The 14,101-nt window shown below is 42.3% G+C and overlaps 1 protein-coding gene across 1 annotated transcript in view; it reads right to left on the bottom strand.

The window, feature by feature from the left end:
- Positions 1–14,101, bottom strand: part of LOC122788261 (stonin-1-like) — a 1,416,105-nt gene that overhangs the window by 579,560 nt on the left and 822,444 nt on the right. The gene's annotated exons all lie outside the window — the stretch shown is intronic.

Consider the following 14,101-nt stretch of genomic DNA (forward strand, 5'->3'; position numbering starts at 1 on the left):
TTCTGCATCTGATCAGCTGAAAAACATCTCAGTATCAATATCTACAGAAGACAAATCTCCTCTGTGCCATGCCAGCATGGCAGTTATATGGGTTAAGGCAAAATCATAAAGTCCTGCTACCCAATCAAATTCAATACTTTCTAGGAAGGTGAAAACGAGAAGCAAATAAAATGATTTATATTGTCATAAAATAAATAAATTAAATTTATCTATATTTGTTTTTCAGGGTAGAGCACTGATCTCCATGGGCCTTTCTCAGACTCAGCCTGGGAATAGTGTCTGCTTAAGTGACTTGCTCACAGTCATACAGTTAGGCAATGGAGGTTGAGGGAAACATCCTGAATGAAAACGCACCACATTAATCAATAACAGACACAAAGTATCTGCTGATCTAGGAGAGGTCACTGCTGGATAGGCCCTCCTTAGACACTTGCACTTTGACATTTAGGCACTCCGAAGAGTGGGAATGACTTGCTGGTGCTGGAGTGGAGATGCGTCAGTTTGTAGCTTCTATGTCTTCGGTTGTACTGGGACTTGGATGCTTCTGGTGCTGGAGTGGAGATGCAGTGGTTGAAGCTTCTTTGCTTGCGGATGGTCTGGGACTTGGTTGTAGCTGGTGCTGGTGTGGGAGATGCAGCGATTGAAGCTTTTGCGCCTTCAGTGGCTCACTACTGTTATGTGCATTTGTTCTGTGCTGCTGTGTTAATGTTTGTTTTATGTTGAGCTTGGAGAAACATAATTTCATTCAGCTGTGCATTTGTGTATGGTTGAATGACAAAGTTATTTTTGACCTTTTCTGACTTTTGACTTAATGGATTCTTGGTTGGGATTAATACTGTTGCTTGCAAATTGGGGTGAGTTTTACATGAAAGGACAGGAGTTCATCTAGAATGGACCACTGTACAGCTGGAGTCCACTGGAGAACCCGCATAGAGAAGCGTATAAGAAGTAGCAGTATTATGGCAGCTCACATCGACCCAAGTGCTTGAAGCACTAACTGTGCTGGGACAGATGAATGGGAAAGGACAGCTTGAACCTGGTTTCAGATAGAAGTAATGTGGTCGAGATGCAAAGATGCTATTTTGGTTGATGTGTTCAGAACTGTCTTGATGACTTCCAGGCTCTAAACTAGTGCAAGTTTTGACTTGGCAAGATTTATCATAATGCCCAAAGTGTCACTAATCTGGAGCAAACAGTCCCTGGCATGTTGATGCTTGGATGGGGTGGTTAGGAGCCAGTCATCTAGATATGGAAACACCTGGAATCCCTTCAGTCTCTAAGTGAGCTGCGACTACTGCCAAGCATTTGGTAAGCACCCTGGGGGCTGTGGCGAGTCCAATGAGCAGAGCCATGAATTGATAATGACTGGCTCCCAGCCAAAAGCAGAGATGTGTTCTGGATCAATAGTACACATCCTGAAGATCTACAGAGCACATCCAAACATCCCGTGTGCAGAAAAGACAGCATGGACTGAACTGTGACCATTAGGAACTTCTCTTTCTTTACATACTGGCTCAATTTGCTTAGATCAAAAATGGGAATGAGGTCCCCTGTTTTCTTTGGCACTAAAAAGAAGTGTGAATAAGTTCCAAATCCTGTCTGGTCGGGTGGGACATTCTGGATGACTCTTTCCTAACAGCTTTTGTATTTCTTATGCTGTGGCCTTCCTTTAACTGGGCAGAAGTCAGGAAGTTTACTCCCGAGACAATGAGCAAGAAGGGAAAATGATATGCAATAACCTCAGGATATTATTCTTGGCATTCATAACTCTCCTTGTGATGTTTGCCCAGGCATCTAAGTGCAAAGAGAACCAAGCCCAGACTGCCCCCAGATTTGGACAGTTGGGCAGCAATTCAGGAGCGCCGATTCAGCCGCTCTGAAAAAGAACCTCTAAACCCTGGTTCTGAGGGCCCCCTCAGCCTCTAGGGGGACATCTACCATTAAAATTTCCCTCTATGACTCTGGAGGATTTATCCCTATGCAAATCCTGGAAGGATCCTTGAGAATGACAGAATCACGTTTTCTTGCACACCTCTCTGGTTTCCTAGAGAAGGTCTGTTGAGGTGTAGAACATTTGATCCCCACAACAGACAGGGTCTTTCCTTTTTGTTCACTGTGGGTAAGCATATCTTTTACTGATGCCCAAACAAAGAAGTGCCATCAAATTGGGCATTAACAAAAGACGTCTTAAAGGGCTATACAAAGTCACATGGCCACATCCAGACATATGGCTGTAAGAAGTGCTTGAAATAGATAAAAAGACTGGCTAGCTGAGAGGAGGTCCTTTAGAAATCCTCAACAGACATAGGCTCAGAGTATTTGATAGTTTTTTACTAGACTTCAGAGAGATTAAGTGCACCAGATAATTAAGCAACCTCAGAGAGTAGCTGAGGCGAACAATCACTTTCTTAATCTGTCCAACACTCTGTACTCTGTTTGGAGGATAGACAGAACAACTCTGCTCTTTCTTAGTTGCTGCCGCAACCACCACCATAGCATCAACTGGGATGCCTTTGTTCCAGTGGGGTCTGTCTGCAGGTGGGGCCAAAAACTTGTCAGATCACTTGGGGATGGGCTCAACAGTATTTGGCTCCTTCCATGCCGGTGAGAAACAAGATTAATAAGTTCATCTGCCAAGGGGTTACCAAGACACAGAAGGGCCAGAACTAAAGCCTGCAAAAACACAGATTCTTAAGGAGAGGACGTTTGGGAAGACCAACCATCTTTCTGCTTCAGGATCTCTACAACAGATGTCATCTGGTGGTGACCTGGGGGATCCCTCTCCATTAAAATCAGTGTCTGCCATGAGAGACTCCATGGGGGAGTCTGTGTTTCCTCTTACACATTCTCTTCCAGGCACATCTTCCGTGGGATGTTCTGGAGAGGTGTCAGAAGAGAGGGGAAGTTCCTCCAGTGAAACTGGCTGGGAGACTCATTGAAGCCGTCTGTCCCTGTGTAATAGGGCTGACCGACTCAGAGCTCAGAACCGATGAGAGAAAAGGAGTAGGATCTGAAATATGAGAAGACTGTTCTCACTGGAGAGAAAAAAAGTCCTCTCCACCACCTCGAAGGCTGAGGGACAGGGAGAAGCCCAGAACCGCCCCCTTGGAGCCAAAGCTTCCAAAGAAGGTAGATCTAGGCCACCCCTAGATTCAAGCCTTGAGGGGAAAATTGGATCCAAACTGTCTGGGACCAAAGCTCCGAGGGAAGGAGGTGGATCTGACAAAACTGGAGCTGAACATACCACCTCTGATCCAACACCAACACTTCGGCTTAGAGACCCATTCTAATCTGCAGGTACTGAAGCAGAATCAGTCATGGAAACAGAGTGGAGAAAGAAACTTTCCTCAGATCCAACATCGAGCTTCTCCGGGATCACAGATCTCTGGGCTCTGAAATCAATGGACAAATCAGAGAAGGAAAAATAACAGCCTTAGCTGTAATAGGCATACTCACGGAGCCGATAAGGGATGGAGCTTATAAGAACACCATCTGGATCTGAGCTCTGAGAAACCTTTGCATCAACCTATCCACATCTGTTTTTGACAAGCTTCTGGAGGACCTAGAATAAGAGGTGGAAGGGGGCCTGGAATGCTTCTGTGATGTTTGGAGAAGCTGAGCAGGCAAAGTGGGTGAAACTGTCTTCACAACATACTCTGGAGTAGCACTCCTAAAGGAAGTACCTGGCTTCGGATCCAATGACTTAGGATCCAAGGGGGAACTGTTGCACTTATCATAACTGTAGGGGCCGAAGCCTTAGGATCCGAAGGCTTTGGATCAAAACATCTTTGGATCCAGAGGGGTTGGATTTGAGAGTTTTTAGTCTTTGTTGTCAGCTCCGATGAAGACCTAGGGGACTTTAAGGGGAATGTTTTCAGTACTCCAGAGACAGACGTACTAGGTTTGGCAGGGGTTTGAGCCCCTGGAGTGGAAGAAGAGGGAAAACAACCCTTTGTATTAAACTTTTTCCTTCCGTCAGCCAGGGATCTTTGGTTAAATGTGGAGCAGATTCTGCATGACATGTCCAAGTGCCTAGCTCCCAGGGAATAAACTCGCTCCTTGTGGGCATCCAAGTTTGGGATCTTATCCCCACAAGAAGTGCATCTCAAAAGCCTGTGGGTTTGTCAGATATGATTTCTTTAGTGAGTAAGAAAAGCAAAACAGTACCAAAAAAAAAAAAAAAAATGTTATTAAAGACGGGAAAAAGAACTACCAACTAAGGTAGAGAGAAATACCAAGAGTGAAGGGTAAAAGAGAGAAATAATACCAATAATGGTAGAGTCAGAGTACTATGAAATATTACTGAAAGGGAAAGGAAAGTCAAATAACCCTGATGACCAGCAAAACAGTAATCAAAAATTTAGTAAAAGAATATTCAAAACTCTCAAAACCATTAAAAGTGCCAGAGTGTGGAACCTGTGTCTGTCCGTGAAAGTTTCAAATGAGGTCTGAGGCAATAGGGATGGAGTAGGGGATTATGGTAAAGGGTGGAGCTTGAGAGTTGGATCTGCAGTCTGGTAATTGCTGCCGAGTCGGATTCGAGGATCAGATCCAAACCCATATATGAGGAAGAAAGAAAAGGACATCATCAGATTTGGCAGTTATGTGGAAAATTTCAGAGACACTACCAATAAACGTTTGGCATGAATGAAAGTTTTCCTTTAAAGGACACCCTTTTATTTTTGAACACCACTAAGGGGGCCTATAAACAAGAATGCAAGACTCAATTCACAGCTAGTATAAAACATTTTCTAAACAACATGCATCTGTTGTATGAGGGTTCAATGTAAGCTTCTCTGGCATGAAATTAAAATTTCATAAGAAGAAATATGTCTTGTAGGAGACCATAATTAAAGAACACCTTTAAGGAAATCCCACATGAACAGATTTGCTGAATTGGCAGGATCGGTTAGGAAGCTTCTAAATTGCTCATACATGCACCTCGATTTATTAATATGCCAAGTTTGGCTGGAAAAAATTACTTGAGTTCCAAAGCGTATGAATGGGGCAATTCGGCGATTCCAACCCTACTGATATAGTCCAATACATGCAGCTCCATTTTTTTTTTTTTTTTTTTTTTAAATAAAGAAGCTTTCTTGATCTTAGGTTCTCTAGGCCTTCCTTTAATATATTTATAGCTCAGGAGGAAAAATGTTCATTGTGAGGGTCAAAATTCTACTGTCCACTCAACTATGAAAACCTTGCCTGCATGTTATGCCAATAAGCAGGGTCATCCTTACCCACAGGCCAACTAGGCAACTGCCTAAGTAGCAGTGCTTGGAAGGACACTATTTCAGTTTTCTTACAGCAACAAACTATGTAGTTTGTTTTACTCTAAATAATAAACTGTTGTGACCTGGTTCTACAAAATGTGCCCACCCCCACAATGTGATGGATGCCCCAGGGTGGAGGTGCTTCACTTGACATTCCCATTCAAGTCAATGAAGCAATGGTCATTAGATGTTAAAATGGTAGGCGCAAAACCATATGCTTACTAGAATTAAGTATTCACTCTAGCCAGACAGAGATCAATATAATGCATATTTTTAAATAAAAGTATATAAAATTCTTTAAAAAAATAAAATTGTAACTTTCTGCTTCACTGACTGTCCCCTTCTGACTCTCTAAACATCCATTCAGTTGAATTCAGGACATGAATGGTGCGAGACAGAAGCAGTGAAGTGTTTTTTTTCCAGTCAAGCTGGCAGTGATTAACCAGATATTTTCTGGCAATATATATGGCTTTGTGATGTGTGTAGCAACTTGGAATACTGTAACGTGTGGTGACTTATTTGTATGAATACTAACGTGTGGTGACTTGTTTGTATGGAATGGACTAGCATAGGTGAAAAATTATTACAATGCCATCAGACTTAATGGCAATAACTGCTGGTTGGGAGTTGGGTATCCTTCTCAACTGTCTCAAAGTTTGGCTCAAAATCACCCCCCCCCCAATCCCTAGTAAAACTGTTAAATTTTGTGAGGAAAAGGTGGTGGATTCCTCTTAATGACAATAATAGATTTACAGATTTCTTTTGCTTCAGAAAAAGCGTGTTATTTTAACTTTTTATTTTGTCAACTACTCACGTTAGTAGCACTAATATTTTAGAAGTGCCCCTGGTTATTTTTGGATTGGTTATTGATTCTGGAGGCAACAGGTTGACAGTTACAGGGGTGGGGTTGCTGGGGTTTCTGTAGAGGAAAATGAGTAGTTGCCTACTGTAGCTTGTCATTTTGGTTTTGCTGGATTAGTCTGATGTGAAACAGCTTTGAATATTTTAATGTGCGTCAATGGTTTGTTTGAAACAAAAGTGAAATACATTTCCCATTGCAAGATGGTTATTCTCCTATCACAATCTGACATCTGAATTGTGCAGACATGTGACTATAGCTTGTTGGAGCTGTCTGGATGAAAACAACTGATCCTTGTTATCTTCTCAGTTTGCACCCATTTCACAAAGGGATTAAATGCATCACAGAATACCCAGACCTTCAGAGCTTCTAGGGGGCTAATGGCTCCCACACCAAGGTTGTGTTACGTAGATTATGACACTTGCTTAGTTGTTGACTCTGCCATGAATCCCACCTAGTTTAAAAATCAGTCAGCCTTACTCAGTGGCATACATAGAAGATTGTTGTAGCTTGTGTGGAGAGCTGTGGGTGATGTTATTAACTTTTCTCCTGAACCTCAGTGGTCACTGTATTGTGTTGGGCTGGTGTGGTCATTTCTCTAACTTTCCCCAGAAACTTCAGAGGGGTGCACACATGATCACCAAGTTTGTGCAGGAGCAGTGTACTGTGTAAAAGTAAGTTGTAACTATTACTGTAACTATTTTGTTCATCTTCCTTACAATCAAACATTGTTTTGCATATACAACAGACTGTCTTTTGGGGAACAGTAATGGAACATTCTGTTCATCTGTCTGACAGCAAATATGTCCTAGTTGTTTTTTCTGTTTTGTCCAAGTGTGACATCAGACATTTACAATGGCATTTTTTTGCGGGTAGGGGTGAGCAGGGGTGCTGTACATGCATATGACCGCAGAGATGTGAGACATGATTGTGGTCATTTCTCCCTTAATTTTCAGCCCAGTTTAACGCCAGATATGGATACAAAGTAAGTGACTACCTTTTTTAAAACTGGTACTGGGAGGCAGGTACTATTTCCAGATGTGATTCGTGTATCACACACATTGTCTTCTATGTTTGCTATGGTAGATTAACTTTGAGCATTGAGCTTTGGATACCACTAAATTACTTTTTTTTTTTTTGAAAAAGTTTCCTTCCTTATGGATGATTTTTATTCAGCTCATCACTGAACAAAAGGTTGGTAAAAAGCTTGCCTCAGAGCATCTACAACGATGTCCCTGCAGCATAAGCCATCTCAGTCGTTATGGCCACATCTTATCCAGAAAACTCTGCTAAGCATAATTCCATTTTCCATTCAAATGTTGACATTGTAAACTGCTTTCTGTACTAAATGTTTTAGCATAGTCTTGCATCTGTAAATATTAAAGTTAAGTACTCACCACAACATTCCATCTGTGTTGTCCATTTTTATTCTTCCTCAACTGATGGGTTCGGATCCAATACTCAAATCTGACTCAGCGGCTGCTTCCAGATAGTAGGATCAAGTTTGATGCCCCTAGACATAAAAAGTGACGGATCATAAAAGAAAGGAAGACGGAGCTGACAAAGAAGAGGGGTTCCGACAATACTCTTCAATCTCATCATAAGAAATTAAGGAAGGGGGCAGGATGGCGGAGAGCTGAGGAAGAATGAAAACGGACAACACAGATGGAACATTATAGTGAGTACGTGACTTTTTAATCTGATGTCATTTTCATTCATTCCTCAACTGATGCGGCAGAATCCTCAGCTACCTGAATCCTGAGAGGACTCTAAGGAAGGATATTCCAGAGCACCGTTGAGGCAAAGGCTGCTCTTCCCCAGAAGACCTGATCCAGTTTGCAATGAGCAACAAAGGTATGAGGGATTATCCCATGTTGCAGCTGCACAAATATCATCAAGGAAGTTCTAGACCAAAAGGCTAAAGAAGTTGCCACAGTTCTCATGGAGTGGGATCTTGGAGGCTTTGGTAAAGACAAATCTACTTTCTCATAAACAAAGATAATACAACCAGTGAACAGTTTGGCCAAAGTAACCTTAGATACCGGTTTGCCTAATCTGGAATCGGAAAAAGAAACACGCAATTGTTCAGATTTTCTTAAGTCCTTGGTTCTGTGAAAGAAGAAGTGTAGTTGTCCTTGTATATCCAATAGATATAACATATACTCGCCTTTGTTTGAGAAGTTTGAAAAGAAAACTGGGAGATTAATGGCCTGATTAATATTGGACTCAGAAGCTACTTTTGGTACAAAAAAAAAAAAAAAAAGATGGGTTGGTATGTAAAGATATCCTATCCTTGTGAAAAACTAAATAAGGTTTCGAAGACGGAGCTTGGAGTTCAGATACTTTTCTAGCTAGCAGATGTAATAGCCACTAGAAATAGTCTTCCAAGAAGAAATTTATGGTCATATTTAGCCGAAGGTTGAAAGGGATGTTGAGTCAAGGCCTGAAGCAAAACTTTTAAATCCCAAGGAGAGGTTAGGATCTTTTAATGAGGGTCTAATTAAAAAAGTTACTCTTAGGCTTTGCAAAGTTTAGAGGAAGCTAAGGTAGAGTTATTTACTCCCAGATGAAAGTTCAAAATGGCTCCTAATTGGACTCTATAGTTAAGAAACTAGCACCTTCATTGCAAATTGTGGCTAAAAAGTCAAGGGTATTAGAAATAGGTGCCAAAAGCATATCCAGGTTTTTGCTTAGGGCCCAAAGAGCAAATCTTTTCCATTTATTCTTGTAAATTTTTCTGGTGGAAGCATTATGGGAAGATAAATAAAATGTGATGGATGGGGGGAGGAGATCCTGGGCTGTCTAGCAATCAACAGAACTGGAGAAACTATGTGGTCAGCTTGAGGCTTGGTATGTGCAGGTGAGTCATGCCTGTCAAATAAGACAGGACATCTGCAGCTGAATCTAGAACCTAGGATGGATGTAAAAGATTAGGCTAGAGGAAAGGAAAACAAATCTAATGAGGGCAGTGTGGGGCAATGAGGATAACTGCTCTTCAATTGAGATGCTTTCTGTAGAAATTTGGGAATGAGGGGGGTAATGGGGAATAAGCGTAGAGGAGACTGGGGGATCCTTATCCTTGTGAAAAACAAAATAAGGACGTTTTGAATACAGAGCTTGGAGTTCAGATATGCTTCCTCTTAGGCAAACAGGTATCGAAGGTTACTTTGGCCAAATGGTTAGAGCATCTCTTGGTGACTCCCCCAGTGGGGGTGGGGGTTCAGGGCAAATAATTTGCTGGCTTCATTTGTTGCTGAGGGGAGAACCAAAAAGATCAAAGCATGGTTGGCCCCATTGACGGATCACGCATAAGGCATCAAGACAGATCAACTTACCTTGTCTGCAATCACACTGGATTTCCCCGAAATGTGCATTATTAGAAAGGGATTGAGGGAGATCGCACCTTGCCAAACTCTCACAGTTTCTCACCAGAGAGTATACTATCTGGTTCCCCCTTGATTGTTGTTGTACTAGACTACTGACATATTGTCAGTCTGAATTGCAACTGTCCCAGTTGGAAGGGTGTCTTCAAAGGCCCGCAACGCACGGAGGAGAGCTCTCATCTCCAGGACATTAATACGCATCTTGGCCTCTTCAGGAGACCATAAGCCCTGGACTGTCATTCCCAGGAAATACCTCCCTCACCTGAGTCGAGAGGCTTCAGTGGTCAGTCTGGCCTTGGTTTCAGGGAGAAAAAAGGATGGCTGACTGGAGTAGATCCACCACAGATGGTAATTTTTCTCACTTGAATAATTCTGACTGGCACGGATAATGATTGTCGGAGAATGGACCACTGAGTGGTCAGAGTCCATTGAAGGATCCTCCTATGGAACCTAACCAGTGGTACAAGAGTGACTATTACTGCCATGGAACCCAAAGCTTGAAGTATCAATCTGACCGGAAGGGAAGATTTCCAAACTATTTTCTTGACATGGAATTGTATGGTGTCTTTTCGAGACAGAGGAATAGAAGCTATTGAGTTACTGTATTCAGATGAGCACCAATGAATTCCAGATTCTGAGTCAGTGTGAGATGAGGTTTGTTGTAACTAATTGATATTACCAGATGGGAGCACAGCTGGAGTACATTGTTTAAATCAGTTGATGCCCAGTTGAAGCAGTCAGGAGCCTGTCATCTAGATAAGGAAATACTCTAAATCCAAGCAGTCTCAAGTGAGCTGCTATGACTGCCATTCACTTGGTGAACACCCTGGGGGGCTGTGGGAGACCAAAGGACATTACTCTGAACTGGTAATGACTGGCTCTCAAACAAAAGGCAAAGGTATCTCCTGAAGCTTCTGTTCATTTTGATATGATAGTATGCATCCTAAAGTTCTACTGAGCACATCTAATCATCTTTGTGCAGCAAAGGCAAAATAGACACAACAGTGACCATCCAGAACATTGTACACAGAACAGACTGGTTTAATTTGCTGAGATCCACAACTGGTCTCAAGTCCCCTGTCTTTTATGGCACCAAGAAGAATCTTGACAAAGTTCCAGATCCTCTCGGGTCTGTGGGGAATTTCTTGGATGACTATTTTCTTGCAGCTTTTTGATTTTTTGAGAAGTTGATTTCCTCTGATGGGTGGAACATCGGGGATTCTCCTTGGAATAGACAGAAGAGGTTGGGGAAAATGGTATAATATAACCTCTGAATATTATCCTCTGCAACCATGAATCTTTTGTGATATCTAGCCAGGCTCTCTGGTGCAGGGATAGATGTCCCCAGACCGCCTCAAGGACAGACAGTGGGACCTCCATTCAGAAGTGCTGATGAGGTCTGAGAAAGAATCTCTGGACCCCTGGTTGTGCAGACCACTCTGCCATGAGAACGGTGTCTTCCATTTGAGTTCCCCCCCTGCCGGGACCTCCATTCAGAAGTGCTGATGAGGTCTGAGAAAGAATCTCTTGACCCCTGGTTGTGCAGACCACTCTGCCATGAGAACGGTGTCTTCCATTAGAGTCCCCCCGCTGCCTCTAGGGGAACTATCTCCACGTCTCCTAGAGAGGACAGAGAGACTTTCTAAACCACATCTTTCTACAATCTCACTGGTTTCTAGACAAAGATGTTTGAGGAGCAGAAAAACGCACACCAAAAGCAGATTAAGGTCTTTCCTTCGTGTTCACACCTGGAGTGTGCATCTTTCACATTGGGGCTAAAAAGCAATGCTCCATCAAAGGATGCATTGATGAAAGAAGACAAACAGCTCCGCAAAGTCACACAAGGGCATCCAGGCATGTCCCCTAACAGATGGGCCTAAATCCGCCACCCATGATGCACCTTCCACAGTGTATGAAATTAACCACATGAGCGAATTAGATATTTATCAGAGGGTAGCCAGCTGTGAGGAAATTCTATTCCATTCCTTGGAGGACATGGACTATGAAAGTGATTTGGTAAGCTCCTTGATCAAATCTCACTGAAGTCTCCTAAAATGTGAAAAATAATTTATGATCTAAGAGCGAAGGTCATTGAAGAATAGGCACTCTTCCCAAACCTGTTCATTGCCCTAGACTGAATGGACAGAGGAACTCTGTTGCACTAATTCCTTTCTCATGGCTGCTGTAACAACCATGGTATCAACAGTCACTCCCTTAGTCCAGTGTAGATGGTCTTTTGGAGGTGAAAGAAATTTGGGTGGTCTCTTAGGAATTGGCTTGATGGTGTCCAGATCCTTCCACTCCCACCAAGAGACCAAATCTACAAGCTCATCACCAGGGGAGTTACCCAGGGGGTAAATGGGCCAGAACCAAAAGCCTCCAGAAACACTGAATCCACTTGAGAAGGGTTATCAGGAGACCAACCACTTCTTTAAGGAGCTCCAACAAGTCTCCAAAAAAGACATCATTAAGTGGTAATCTGGGGAACCCATCCCTCTGTCATCAAAATCAGTGTCCTGAGTGAGGGATCCCATGAGGAATCAAATTGTCTCCTTTTGCATGTTCTCCTCTAAGGGACGTTATCGGTGGAATGCTCTGGGGAGGTAGCAGAAGAGTTAATTATACTATGATGGGTTGGCTGGAAGCTAGATCAGACAGGCCATCTCAGCCAGGGATTATCGAGGTTCAGGACACAAAACAAAATGAGACAAAGATGCCTGATCTGAAGAAAGCAAGGGCATCTGTTCTCTAGCCATTGAGAAGACTCTCTCCACTACTTCGAAAGCTGAACACCTAGGAGAAGCAAAAATCAATGGCTCAGACATTGGACCCTCTCTGATCATCAGCTTCTGCCACTCCATCAGCACCCCACCCGAAAAAAGAGTCGGACGTGAGCTATCTAATGTCAAGGCTCAGAGGGGAAGAGATGGCTATGAAAGCTTCAGAGTTGACTCCAACCCCCAGAGTCCGCCCCAACACTTCGGCTCCGAGAATCTTCCAGTTCAGAGGTGCTCGGTGCCAGTCGACTCAAGAGGCCATTGGAATTAAAGAAACCAGAATGCTCGAATCCAAGGAAGATGCCCCCAAGGGTTTTGGATCCGACTGCTCCAAAACTGAAGGATGGATTGTAGGAGGAGAAATAAATGGTTATGTGGCTCAATGTAGGAGCTCAAGACTCAAGGGAGGTGGAGCTGAAAGTACTCCCATTTGCATCTGCATCCTGAGGAACTTGCTCACCATCCTATCCACATCCATTTCGGCGAGGTTCCTGGAGGATCAAAGAGATGAGGCCATAGAAGGGGGCCTAGAGTGTCCTCTGGGTTACTGCTCAAGGAAGGGAGAATGTAGCCAGGAAGAAATAGGCTCCGATGTCAAAGGAGGAGTATGGATTAAAGATCATCTTGGAGTTTGTAGCTTCAGATCAGACTTTTTTAAAATTTTTGCTGAGGGCTCCAACAAAAGAACCAAGGTCAGGGTAGAAGGGCGATCAGGAGACCTTCTACGTGCCTGTCTGCCCTTGGAAAGACAGTCACTCTGTCTGGCTTCTTAGGAGTTTGAGTCCCAGGAACTGAAGGAAAACATTAGGAAGGAAGAAGGCACCTGAGAGTAAGTTTGTTCGTCCTGTCAATAGGGCCCAAGAATTAAATCACGCACAAATCTCACAGTCTACATCCAAGCGCACTGGCCCTAAACAGCAGAAATGTTCCCTGTGGGCATCAGAGTTTGGGATATTGTGTCCACAGAAAACACATTTTTTAAAACCCAAAGGTTTGTCTGACATTTTATTGATAAATCGTACAAAGACATCACAAAAATTAAAAGAAATGTAAATATATGTTTTTTATATAAATATATATATATATATATATAGGTCTAGGATTATTCACTGAAAGCACATTTCACTGAAACACATTTGACTGTGTACAATTCACTGAAACCTCAATTCACTGAAATGCATTTCACTAAAAGTTATATATGGCCTTTTCCCCACTGTAGTGGGGTCCTGGAGTTAGTATATATAGTGTGGGGGCGTAGCCCACCACTTATTTTAAATATTTTAAACTATATACATTGATACTTGCAATTCCAATATATTACTCTTTTCTGAACATAATATATATCCAGACTATGAGGGGGGCTATGCCCCCCCACACCCCTCCTTTATATATATATATATATATATATATATATATATATATACACATGCATACTAACTCCAGGGTCGCACTACAGTGGGGAAAAGGCCATATTAGCTTTCAGTGAAATGTGCTTTCAGTGAATAGTCCTAGACCCATAAATATATATATATGTGTGTGTATATATTAGTTTAATCTATAAAAATAGTATAGGAAATATTTAAAAAAAAAAAAAAAAAAAAAATAAAAAAAAAAAAAGAGAAACTGAATGGGGAAAAGAAAAAAACTACCAACAATGGTTTTAAAGAGTACTCAGGGTACAAGAAAAGGACCGACTCCGAAGAATAAATGGAATGAAAGGGTACAAAGGAGTCGGTATAAGAAAAATAATACAAAGTACAGTATATTTAAGGTAACAAGGAAAAATTACACTCACTTAACCAAAAATAA

This window comes from Protopterus annectens, chromosome 1.part2 (assembly GCF_019279795.1).
Source record: "Protopterus annectens isolate FY-2018-M chromosome 1.part2, PAN1.0, whole genome shotgun sequence".
Taxonomy (NCBI): Eukaryota; Metazoa; Chordata; order Ceratodontiformes; family Protopteridae; genus Protopterus; species Protopterus annectens.